Consider the following 13,245-nt stretch of genomic DNA (forward strand, 5'->3'; position numbering starts at 1 on the left):
GTGTCATCAAGCCAGGGACTTCTTATGCAGGAAGGGAGTTGTGTTTTCCGGCATGTCTAGCATGATAGAAGCAAGGAAAACAGAACCAAACTGCTTTGGTGGAGTCCAGATCCCTTTTATGTGGTCCAGAGGATAAGGTCTGTGTGGTCCAGCTTGGACTGAAATTGCCTAGAGGCAATGAAAGTCTCCACAGATAGGGGTAAGTTTTAGTAAAATCAGTAGTGATGATTGTGTGTGAGAAATGGCTCATAAGTGGGAAACCACTTTATAATCCTAGCTGTGGCTGGGCCAGTAATTTATCAAGTGACCTTATGTTAATCATTTCACTTGTCTGGACCTCCACTTTCTCATCTGTGAAATGGAAATAATGGTATCTGATCTATCTATTTCATAAGATTTCATCAAGGGTCAAAAGAGCTCACATATGTAAAACTGCTTTAAGGTTTTATGGCCCTATATGACTACAAGGTATTGTGAGGGGCAGTGTTGCATATCCCCCATTCAACCAGCAAAGTCCTGTTGATTCTACATTCCTTACAATTCTCCCATTGTAGGAGGTAGATTTATGAGGTGGCCGCTAAGATTCTTTCCCCTTGGTGCACAAGCTCTGTGTGATCTTCTCCCCTTGAGTGTGGGTGGGAAATGTGCCTATGATGAGTGATGTCGTTTGGCTGTGTCCCCACCCAAATCTCACCTTGAATTGTAGCTCCCATAATTCCCACATATTGTGGGAGACACCCAGTGGGAAGTAATTGAATCATGCGGGCGGGTCTTTCCCATGCTGTTCTCATGACAGTGAATAAGTCTCATGATATCTGATGGTTTTATAAAGGGGAGTTCCCCTACACAAATTTGTCTTGCCTGCTGCCACCTAAGATGTCCCTTTGCTCTCTCTTCGTCTTCCGCCATGATCGTGAGGCCTCCCCAGCTATGTGGAGCTGTGAGTACATTAAACCTCTTTCCTTTATAAATTACCCAGTCTCAAGTATGTCTTTATTAGCAGTGTGAGGATGGACTAATGAAATGAGATAGTCATTACTGTTATTATGTTAGCTTATTTACCACTCCGCCATAACAGCCTGGAAGGGGATCTCTCCTATTGGCCACCATGAGTTCTACTGCAAGGAAATGAATTCTGCCAACAACCAAGTGAGCACAGAAGAAGAATTTGTGCCTCAGATGAGACCCCAAGCCTAACTGACATCTTGATTTCAGCCTTGTGATATGCTGAGCAGAGAACCCAGCTAAGTTCTGTCCAGACTTCTGACTTACAGACCTGTGGGACATTAAATAGATGTTGCATGAAGCTGCTAATATTGTGGTCATTTATTATGCAGCAATAGAAAAGTAATACACCCATTTCTTCCTTTTATTTCACTTTTGCTACTATCAAACACATTCCAAAAAGTAACTTATTTTACCTAGACTATTGCCATAGTCTTCCTGGAACCAGTATTTTCTTCTCTCCCCTCCTCTCTGGTAATCTATTTCATACTGAGACATGTGACTTCTCTATATTATATATATCCTTGATTCTATTGGTGATTTTTTTTTTTTAATTTTCACATTTCTAAAATAGGGCTGTGTCTCATGATGGATGTGCACATTTAGTATAGTGCTTGTTTTCTTCCCCCAAAAACTCTTATTAAATTGATGATGCATTTTACTAATTGATGGTGTCTAAAAAATTGAGGAAATCTGGTAGCTTAGTCTTAAACACATCTATTGTAGCACTAAATAAAATCTAGTGAGAGCCTTCCTTCAGATGCCTTACCAGAGGAGAAAAGAGGGTCCCCTTCTCAAGACCTTCTTGAACGGCATCAACAGTAAAAGACACTGATGACCAGGAGTTTCCCTCGGAAGAAGCTGGTGCAGGCGACATCAGCCAACAATATACTGGAACTCAATATCTTTGCAGTTATTTTCTTCTTTCTTATTGCTCCAGGTTGTCGGCACTCCAGATTCTTCTGTCACCCCTCTTTCTCTTTGGCACCAATGACCAGCATTCCTGGTACAGACTATTTCCCGATTCCCAAACAATGCCACAGATGGTGACACATTTCTTGTGATTTTCCTATTTATCATGTCTCTGCTTTAGCAGAGAGACCATCTGGGATCTCCTCCCAGGGATCCCAGGAGATTCCATTCATTGCTTGACTTAAGCCTCGATTGGATTTATTTTAGGCAGAGGAGAGAGCTCTGGCACAGGAGCAGAAGGCTCAGATATCACCCATCAGCTGTATGACCTTGGTGGTATCACTCTTTCCTCCCCCAGCCTCAGTTTTCTCATCTGTACAATGAGGTGTTCTCTAAGATTATTGTTATATTCTCTGACTAGCCCCAGAGCATCTTTTGCCTCATTTCAAATCTCCCCCAAAGTCATAGCAGAGAGTGGGTACTACAGTGAAGTCAGTCCATGCCACCAAGGGCTCCTGGGCTCCCTTGGGCATCCCAACAAGAGAGTCGGGGGAGGCCCAGGTCCTCTGCTCATCCCATTGTCCTTAGCAGGTAATAGAGCCATCACCCAGACTTCCTACAGCATGTTTTCCTGCACAACCAGACTAACTGACATCCTTCTGTCTCCAAGTTCGTTCCTGCAGATGTTTCCAATCCTCATCACTTTATCATAATTGTTATGATAAGCATTTCTGCCAAAATGGTAGTAAAAACTCAATTTTCCTGAGCAAAATTAGCAAGAGAAAGTGTTCACGGCTAGTGCAACCTGGTTATTAAGCCGTAGCAGGAATTCGCTGCAGCTGTGAAGTAAGATATAATTAAAATCTGAGGCCCTTCACCACGTATCTGGTTTGTGCATTTGCAATGTTGTAGATACATGAATTACTGGGGCTGACCAGCTCAAGCTGTCCACTGGGAACCTGTCCAGAGAATTATATCTATTTGAATGTTGAGAGAGAGAGAGAGAGAGAGAGAGAGAGAGAGAGAGAGAGAGAGAGAGATGCAAGTATACACATTCAGGACAGTGCAGCAATAACTTGGGTAGACACATAAGGCGTGGAGGTGGAGGAGACAGACCACACCCTGACAATCATGGGCTCTAGTTTAGGTGTGCCATCAACTGTGTGACCTTGGACCAGTCACTTACCTTTCAGATTCTTAGCATCCTCTTTGGTGATATATAAGAAAGTAAAGGTTACTCATAAGACGCTTGGTTCTAAAATTCCTGGCTGCTATTCTATTTGTAAAAGATAGAAAGAACGGCCAGGCACAGTGGCTCATGCCTGTAATCCCAGCACTTTGGAAAGCCAAGGCAGATGGATTGCTTGAGGCCAGGAGTTCGAGACCAGCCTGGCCAACATGGTGAAACCCTGTCTCTACTAAAAGTACAAAAGCAGGCCATGGTGGTGCATGTCTGTAATCTCAGCTACTCGGGAGGCTGAGGCAGGAGAATTGCTTGAACCCGGGAGGTGGAGGCTGCAGTGAGCTGAGATTGTGCCATTGCATTCCCGCCTGGGAGACAAGAGCAAAACTCCATCTAAAAAAATTAAAAAATAAAAAATAAATAAAAAAACAGGCCCAACATGAATAACTCAGAGCCGTAAGAGTAGAGGACATCACAGATTCATGAGGGAAAGACAAGACTGATGGAAATGAAGCCAGGAAACGCTGAGCAGTAGGCTTAGTTACTCTGATCAGTCTTTTATTTTTCAATTTATATGGACACTAGTATCTCATTAACCCTTTTTCCCCTAAGCAATCATGATTTTATTATACTCATATGCAGTACTTTTATCTGCTGAAGCCCTTGGCTGGGCTATTAATGATAACGCTTTTCTTGTTATAAAAGTCAAAGGATGTTTTGGGACTGGCCTCTGGCCCCCCTACTGTACTGCCACCCCTAGACACAGTTGTATCTTCCAATCTTTCGCGTTCATTTCAAGTGAAGGGTGTGTGGGTACAGTGAGTATTATGGGTCTCAGCGCCTCCATAGACATCTGATGCTTTGATTTCACTTACATACCTTAGGGCTACTGGAGAAAGCTGATGTTCCTGGAACGTTTCTTATGCCTTACTCATTTATTTGGGCTTCAAAAGATGCTGGTGGTCCTGACTTGGATCCCCCAGAGGCCCTGGTTGGTAGCTTGCAGATGAGGTTCTGCTTTGGAGCTGTGGCAGAGGACAGGAATACTGTGTTTGGCAGGGCATCTAGAATCCAAACATCTATCTGCTGTCTTGGTTAACCTGCTGGGGGAAGCTGTCCTTCAAAACGGAGGATTGGGCTGAGGAAATGTAGGCTCATTTCATCTTAAAAAGGCTACTGTCTCTCACTACTCTCGGGCACTTTCAGCAGTTTGGCCACATGTTCAGTAATCTGTCTCCTAAAATCTCAGAGATGGTCCATCCTCTAACTGCCCCTTGTCTCCTGTGTCCTCCCCACGGGAACCATGTTAAGAACACTCCCCCCGGCAGGGTGTGGTAATCCAGGCAATACAGCCTCATGCCTCTAATCCCAGCACTTTGGGAGGATGAGGCGGGAGGATCACATGAGGCCAGGAGATCGAGACCAGCCTGGCCACTACAGTGAAATCCCGTATCTACTAAAAATACAAAAATTAGCCAGGCATGGTGGTACGCATTTGTAATCCCAGTTACTTGGGAGGCTGAGGCACCAGAATCATTTGAATCCAGGAGGCAGAGGTGCCAGTTAGCTGAGATCGCACGAGTACTCTCCAGCCTGGGTGACAGAATGAGATGCTGTCACAAAAGAATAAAATAAAATAAAAGAACACCCCTGTGTTGCTGTGGTTTTCTCTTCACTGCTACACAAACCGTGTGGAGGTGGGTCAGCTTCTTGTTCTCTAGGTGTCTTGGTTTTTCTCATGACTGTGAGAACTGGGCTAGAGAGAATCCCCAGTTTTCTTGTAGGAAAAGTTATGGCCTGTCATGCTTCCTAGACCGATGTAGACAGCCAGGATTGGACTCTAGCAGAGTTGGCGTAAGGATTTTTAGACCATGTTTTCTCTTGCAGTCATTAGACCCAGGTTTTCAGGGATTGAAGTTAACTCCTGCCTCAGGCCCTCAAGATAAAAGCAGGTGAATCTGAAATGGGACAACAAAGAAAAAGAGTGAAGGGTCCCTAAAATATGTCAAATATCAAGGGTCTGCCCCTGTGCTAGGCATTGTCACCAATATTGCCTCATTTGGTAGCACACAGTGCTTAGGAGCAAAAGCTGTGTGTTCTGATTGCCTGGGTTCAAATCCTGCCTGTAATACTAAGTATCCATATAGTTTTGGGAAAATTATGTGAGAATTTCATACCTCAGTCTCCGGATCGATCTGTAAAATGGGGTAAGAACACCCCGCCACGGAGTTATTGTCAGAAATTAAATATGTACATGCAAAAAACACAGAAAAGAAATGAACATGTCACAAGTGCTAAATACATGTTAGCTATTATTACTACTATTCAGTCTTAATCACACACACACCCTTTTACAAATATGGAAACAGGTTCAGAGAGGTTACGTAGCCTACCTGAACTCACCTAGCCAGTTAGTGACAGAGTTGAGATTCAAACCCAAGTTTATCTGGCATCAAGCTCATATTGATTTTTTTCCTGCTATACCTTTAGAGTCGATGAGATTCTGGAAGAATTATTTTCCTATTCCGTTTTGACTTTCATAGCATCACCATGAATACATATTAGAGAAATCTGGGACTCACGGTTCATTCCCCAGACATAGACTCTCATTCAGGAAGGGGGCTGTCATGCTGAAATTTCAATGCCTCCAATGCGGAATTAGGCTGAGCCCCGACAGAAGTCCCAGCTGGGCAGAAACTGAGCCACTCACTTCGATCGGCCCTTTCCACCGCCAGCGTGGGAGAGGAAGAGAGTGTGCTTCTGTTACAGTCAGATGTTCATCATGGAAATAGATAATTTACCTTTCTTGAGGCTTGGTTTCTGCATATAGGAACTAGATCCCGGTCCACTTGCAGGGTTGCGGTCAGCGTGGCCTGATAGTTCCCCATTCGAACTTCCCGGCACGTGGTCGGGGAGACCTCAGCCAGTGTTCATTTCCTTTGCACCCCTTTCTGTCTCTTACTAGTTGATCTGATAAATTTTCCTAACAATCTGAAACTGTGTATCTACAATCCTCCAATCATTTCTGTGTTTTTACATATAAAAGTAAAAGCTTATTGAGGGTTGTAATTGCTTGGGGATTTCCCTTCTTGAAGTCTCTTTGGGTAACCAAAGCCATTCTGGCTTCTCGCGCTGTTTCTGATGTTAACATTTTAATAACGCACTCAGAGTGTTTTTGTTTTATGAATTCTAATATAGATGAGAGTTCTCCCCCAGAGAGGTTTTAAAAGCAGGTGTTTTTAAGTGAATAACTCAATATCTACATGCATATTTCTGTGACTAAAAGCCATTTTTTCTTCCAGACGTCAAATTGCTCTAGTTTTCAGGCAGCTCTGGGGTGGTCACCTGCCTTGTTTAAAGATTCTTTTACCTTTCTCTGAGGAGCTTACTGCACTCTGAAAGCCTTGTAGTGTGTGTGTGTGTGTGTGTGTGTGTTTCTGTATGTGTGTTGTACAATCAGAAAAGTTTGTCCACAGCTTAAGGCGGACTTCCTCTCCCACATTAATTGGAAAAAAAAATAGCTGTAACATCTATGAACATGTCTCCAAAAAGAAGGCCTGACTAGGTAACAATTCATGTACCTCTTCTGTTGGACTTATTTGCTCCCTTCTTATAGAGAATTGCAGGATCTGCCTGATCAGGAGGAACCTTCTGATCTCATTCCACACACCCTGGACATGAGCTTTTGATCTCAAAGCTTACAGGACAGTGCACAATTGCTGTGCCTAGAGAGTCTACTGTAGAGGGGGAGGAAAGAGCGATGATCGCTGGTGTGGAAGTGTGGTCCTAAGAGAGCTTCTCAAACTCTTGTATCTAGGGGACTCTCCTGGGAGAACTTAATAGGGATTTCTCCAAAGTTACGGTCACAAAAGCTTGGGCCATACCACTGCTCCAGCATTCTCAGGGTGTCAGGATACCTACTTATAGATTAGGGAGCTCGAAATCTTGCAATTAGAAGTCCAAGACACAGAGAGGGGAACAACACATACTGGGGCCTGTCATGGGAGCAGGGGGAGGGAGGGCATAATCATAAATAGCTAATGCATGCGGGGCTTAATACCTAGGTGATGGGTTGATAAGTGCAGCAAACCTCCGTGGCACAGGTTTACCTATGTAACAAACCTACATTTCCTGTACATGTATCCTGGAACTTAAAATAAAATAAAGTAAAATAAAAAGTCCAGTTATTGCCTTTTTATAACCAGCATTTCCTAAAGTTATTTCAACAAGGAGCACGTTTCTTGTTGCACATGTGGTAACGTGCCGGGGAACGCTGTTCTGCAGGACATTAGTTGTGAAGTGCTGATAAGGAATAGACAGATCCCCTGAAAGGAGCATGGATACTCGATTTATCCATTTTGGAGCTGAAGGGAGGGGCCATGCCATCTCTGGTCTTTGAGAACATAGAGCCTGAGAGAATACAACATCAAGCTGGAAAGGACTCGAGGCTCAGTCAGCTCAACCTTCCCACCTTGACCTTGCTCAGGGAGGGCAAGAAGCTCTGCTCAAGCTCACGGAGTAAGCCGTAGCAGCGTGACAGTGACTGGAACCTGGGTATTGCTACCCATGCGCGTGGGGCTGCAAGCTACCACCTTAACCGCAAAGGCCAAGAAACGTGGAGCGGAGAAAAGGAGGGAGATGAAACATACAGAAGGAAAGATAGGGAAGAGACAAAGGAAGAATTTTGGATGCGGATTCTTAGACTAGATTACCGGGGGTGGCGGAGGGCTGGCAAAGCCTAGAAGTGCACAAAGGATGTTGAACAAGCTTCAGGCGAGAGTTAAAAAAAAGTATCAGCGTAGAAGGAATTGTGTCTGCCTAGGAAAAGGGTGTGGCAAGAGGAGGAGCGGCACTTGCGGAGAGCTCGGAACACTCCGCCGAGAATAACTTTTGGAGCCATTTGGCAGAGATTAGGGAAAAGAATAAGTGGACACGCTCCAGTTATGAAGAAAAGACATATGGGGATTTAGATTATGAACAGGCGGAAGAGGAAGAATGAGGAGTCATTCTTTGGAGATAAAGACTCTCCGGAACAGAAGCGATGCTGAAATGCGTAAGTCGACAGTAATGACGGATCCCTTTCCTTTTATGGCACTTTACAGTTTATAAAGCACTTCCACCTGTGTGGTCTCACATTCTTCTGGCAGCGCATCCAGGTTCTTACATAATGACAGCTGGGAGAAGAACTGGTGAGAAAGCTCCCTGTGAAAAGAAGGAGGCAGGATAGGAGGGAGGGAAAGAATGATCACTTGGATTCATCCATTTATGAAAATAAATGGAGAGGCAGTGTGCACAGCACAGCAGTTAGGCGTGAAGAGTCTACAGGCAACTCTCTGGGTTCAAATCCCTGCTCTATCACTTAATAGCCGTGTGACCTTGGGCACATTACTTAACCTCTCTGTACCTTGGTTTCCTTAGATGCAAAGTGGGGGTAATCACAGTACCAATTTCTAGGGGTTTTATAATGACTTATCTTTCTTCTGCTTATAGGTGTCTGACAGAGCTAGGAAACCATTTGGGGGAAAAGTGGGAACACCCTTATTAGAAAGTAAATTTCTCTATGGTATTATAGATACTATGTATTTTTAAAATAACATTTGTCGAGGCAAAAGATTTGGTGTTTAATCCATTCGGGGGAGGTGCTTTGGAGTTGGTAATGGAAATGAATACGTGTGCAAAATCCAACACAGGAGGCAATTTAACCATAGACATGTCAACTGGAGGACTGAAAGTGCCTTCGTGGTATTTCCAGACCTGGACAACGTTCTGATTTTTTGGTCTCTGGGTAAAATGTGGACGTGTGTGGGCCCCGCTGCCAGGACCTACCGAGGGGCTTCATCTGCCTGCCCACACTGCACAATGCCAACAGTCTCTAGAATATTACTAATGTCTGCATGGGCCCAGTGAGACCTCTCTCACCTGCACCCCTGCAGACACAGCCTCCAGGTCAAACCTTAGTATGGTGGCTGGAGTTCACAACCAGACAACAGCTTCCTCTGCTATTCCCTGCCTTCCTCCATTCCACACACTGTGGCTCAGGCCTTCCAAAGCCCAAAGACGGAGTCAGAGCACCCCCCGAGCAGGTGTCACCCACTCTTCTTCACTGCAAAATTCCCGTATGAGATTCCGCATGGTGTGTGGTCTGAGCATAACTCAGTGCTTGGCACACGGATAGGCCTGTTCATGGCAGCTTTTTGATAATTTTGGGTTGTGGAGTCTTCTGTCCCAAAGGGCTGGCTTAGAAACTGAGAACCAAGGAGGGTGGTGAGTGTGCCCAGGGGTACCCCCTAGAGTTCACCCTGAGACCTGGAGTGCCCGGCAACATCTAGAAAGGGATCACTCTCCTCCACTTCCAGCAGGCGCAGTTTCGGGAGAGGCAGGCGAACAGGACGTCTGGTGACAATACGTCCTCAGAGCTCCTTGAGAAGGTCTAAGTACAGTAATTTGTTGTAATGACTCAAATTTAAAACAATAACCCAGAGGCATAATAGCCTGGGCGAAGAATACCTCCTGCATGTGATGGGCCGTTAATGGGAAATGAACGGTTTGATTCGGTGGCAGAGAATTTTCAGATGGCTTTCACTCTGAATGTGTAGCATGCGGTGTAGAGAGTGAAGTTTCCTATCAGGGTTAATTTGGACCACTTCCTCTCTGCCTACTGAGAGCCATTCTTCTGATGGAGGCCCCTTTACTGCGCCACTCTCCCGGCAACTTGAAGCAAATCTCTGAGGCCTCCTCCTGTGTTCCTTCTCTCTCATTTTTTCCCTCCCTCTTCCCTCTCCACCGCCATCTCAGCGAAGCTGCTACTTCAGAGCCACTCTTCTTAGTGACAGCCAGGGAATAAATCTATTTTAGCTGTAGGGCATGTGTCAGCCAGGTGGAGAGGTGAAGAGACAGTGTGGAAATCTGCCCAGACCACGGGAGACCTGGCGGCCATCCCCAAAGCTCCCATGGGACACAGAATAGGCAGATCCAGCAAGCAGTGACTATGGTAAGGTCTTCCCGCTGAACAGCAGAAGGGCTGGTACTGGAACCCAGCTCCACTCTCCTTCCCTTCTCTCTGGAGGACTTCCTACCTCTGACAGCATTGACTTAAGAGCCTGGCAACCATCTCTCAGGAAGGCCTGGGTTTAGAGGGCCTCATGTTTCAAAAACAGCGTAGAATCTTAAAAGTCACTGAGCCCAACTGCTCACCCAGGGAAATGGTTCTCTTTCTTTCCTTTTTAGGCCTCACTCCTCCTTCCTGGTATTGCCTTCCAGGCACCCACTGTGGACCCACTCAGGCAGCATCACCAGGCCTCCATGTGCCAGCATCAGCCTGTGCTTCCCCATCAACACGGCCATCCTCACAGATCCCTTCACTCTGCAAATGCTCTTAGGGGACTTCCCAAGAAATTAATCTCTAAGGGTAGAATCCTACATTGTCATTATGACAGGCCAAAAGGAACACACACACACAGACACACAGAGTGACACACACATATACAAAGACATACATAGATATATACACTGAGAAAGACATACAGATGCACACACATACATATGCAGAAACATACACAGACACACACACACCACCTGCACACAGATATAGAGATACACAGACACACACACCAACACCTGCACACGGATACAGACATACAGAGACACACATAGGGACACACACAGACACACACACACAAACAATTGCACATAGATATAGACATACATAGACACACATAGAGACACACACAGGCACACACACATACACACCTACACACAGACACAGACATACATAGACACACATAGAGACATACACCGACACACACACCTGCACACAGATACAGACATACACAGGCACACATAGGGACATACACAGACACACACACCAACACATACACACAGATCCAGGCATATACAGAACACACACAGAGACATACACAGACACGTACCCCAACACCTGCACACAGATACAGACATACAGAGACACATATAGAGACACACACAGACACACACATACACCAACACCTGCACACAGATACAGACATACACAAACATAGAGGCATACACATACACACACACCACTTATACAGACATACACAGACACACATAGAGACATACACAGACACACCCAAATACCCACACACTGACACACACAGGGAGACAGACACAGTTTTTTGTGGGAGACTTTTACAACTCAGCACTAAGAACGCTAGTTTCATGATTCCTTGAAAGAAAATAATTTGTTTGTGGAGAGTCAACATATTCAGTCCAATACAGCAAATGGCCCCTGTAATGGGTTGAACCATGTATTCCAAAAAGCCATATTCAAGTCCTAACCGTGGTACCAGTGAATGTTGTTACCTTATTTGAAAATAGGTTCTTTGCAGATATAATACGGTGAAGATGAAGTCACACTGGATTAGGGGGTGATATGGTTTGACTGTGTCCCCACCCATATCTCATCTCAAATTGTAATCTGCTTAATCCACAAGTGTTGAGGGAGGAACCTGGTGGGAGGTGATTGGATCATGGGAGTGGTTTCCCCCATGCTGTTCTCGTGACAGTGAGGGAGTTCTCACAAGAGCTGATGGTTTTATAAATGGCAGTTTCCCATGGGCTTTTCTCTCTCACCTGCTGCCTTGTGAAGAAGGTGCCTGATTCTCCTTCTGCCATGATTGTAAGTTTCCTGAGGCTTCCCCAGTCATGTGGAACTGTGAGTTAATTAAACCTCTTTCCTTTATAAATTACCTAGTCTCAGGTGTGTCTTTATAGCATGTGGACCCTAACCCAGTGACTGGTGTCCTTATAAGAAGGGGAGAGGAGGGACACATGCACACACACACACAGGGAAGTATGCTGCATGATGAAGGCTGAGATGGCAGTGCTGTCAAGGGATGCCAAGGCAGCCACCAGAGGCAGGAAGAGGCAAGCAGAATTCTCCCCCAGAGCCTTTAGCGCAAGATGGCCCTGATGACATCTTGATTCCAGACTGTGTCTTCCAGAACAGTGAGAAAATAGATTTGTGTTGTTTTAAGTCACTAGGTTTGTGGCCATTTGTTAAAGCAGGTGCGGGAAACGAATGTGATCCCTAAATGCTCACTGAGTGCCAGGCTGGTGCTCTTCCAGAGGCAAGACCTAGCAGGGGATGAAGCTTGCACAGCCCTGGCCTCAGGGAGCTCCCCACGCTCTCTTCAGAGGGCTCTGGAGCGCTCAGCCCTGATGGAGGTTTGCCCTCATTCCCTCCCGGCAGCATCCACATCAGCTCCACTTCCCTTTCATGCAGCTCTACTGTGGACTGGGCATCCTCCACCCATCCAGCATGGGGCTGAGAGCCAGTGGAAGGTGGTCCCGTCCCCTCCAGACAATGACTTCTCTAGGAGCGTGGGAAAGTATTTTGCTTTGGTGTTGAATAGGCCCCAGTTTTAAATCCTCACTCCATCACTTAGCAGTTAAAACTTCCATTTCCTCATGTGTACAAAGGGAATACTTGGATGTTGACAGGAAATTGAGAGGCAGATTCCAGAGACAGACAGATGGACCTAGGTCCTCTCATCTCCCTTTCTACTGACCACTTGCGAACAGTGTGACCTTGAGCAAATTGCTTACCTTCCTAGGTCTCAATTTCCTCATCAATAAAATAGGAATTTGGATGGCATTGGTCCCATATCAGGGCTGTGAGTATGGACTGTTATACCTGTAAGATGCTTACATGAATTCCTGGAAAATAGAAGGTGCTTGATAAAGAGTCCCTGTTATTATCATTTTACTAGTAAGGAAACCGAGTCCCAGAGAGGTGTTAGAGGCTGCGCTGGTCGTGATATCATTCTCAGGCTGATGGAGTCTCTGAATAGCACTGGATTGCTCATTTGAGAAGTATTCATCAAGAGGCTGTACTTCATGCCATTAAAAGTCCCAACCTGAAATCAGACAGCCCTACATGCCATCTCAGAACTTATTAATTACAAGCTATGTGACCTTGAGCTTGTTAGTTAAACTTTGTGGGCCTCAGTTTTTTCACCTATGCAGTAGAGATATCAACCTCATTGGGTTGTGAAAGGGGTGACATTAGGATAAATGTTAATACTTAACCACACATTGTAAGCGTTCATGAATGTTTGTGGCTATTTGTATTTGTTAGGATTAACTTCAGCTGTATGTAACTAAAT

This window comes from Pan troglodytes, chromosome 7 (assembly GCF_028858775.2).
Source record: "Pan troglodytes isolate AG18354 chromosome 7, NHGRI_mPanTro3-v2.0_pri, whole genome shotgun sequence".
Classification (NCBI taxonomy): domain Eukaryota; kingdom Metazoa; phylum Chordata; class Mammalia; order Primates; family Hominidae; genus Pan; species Pan troglodytes.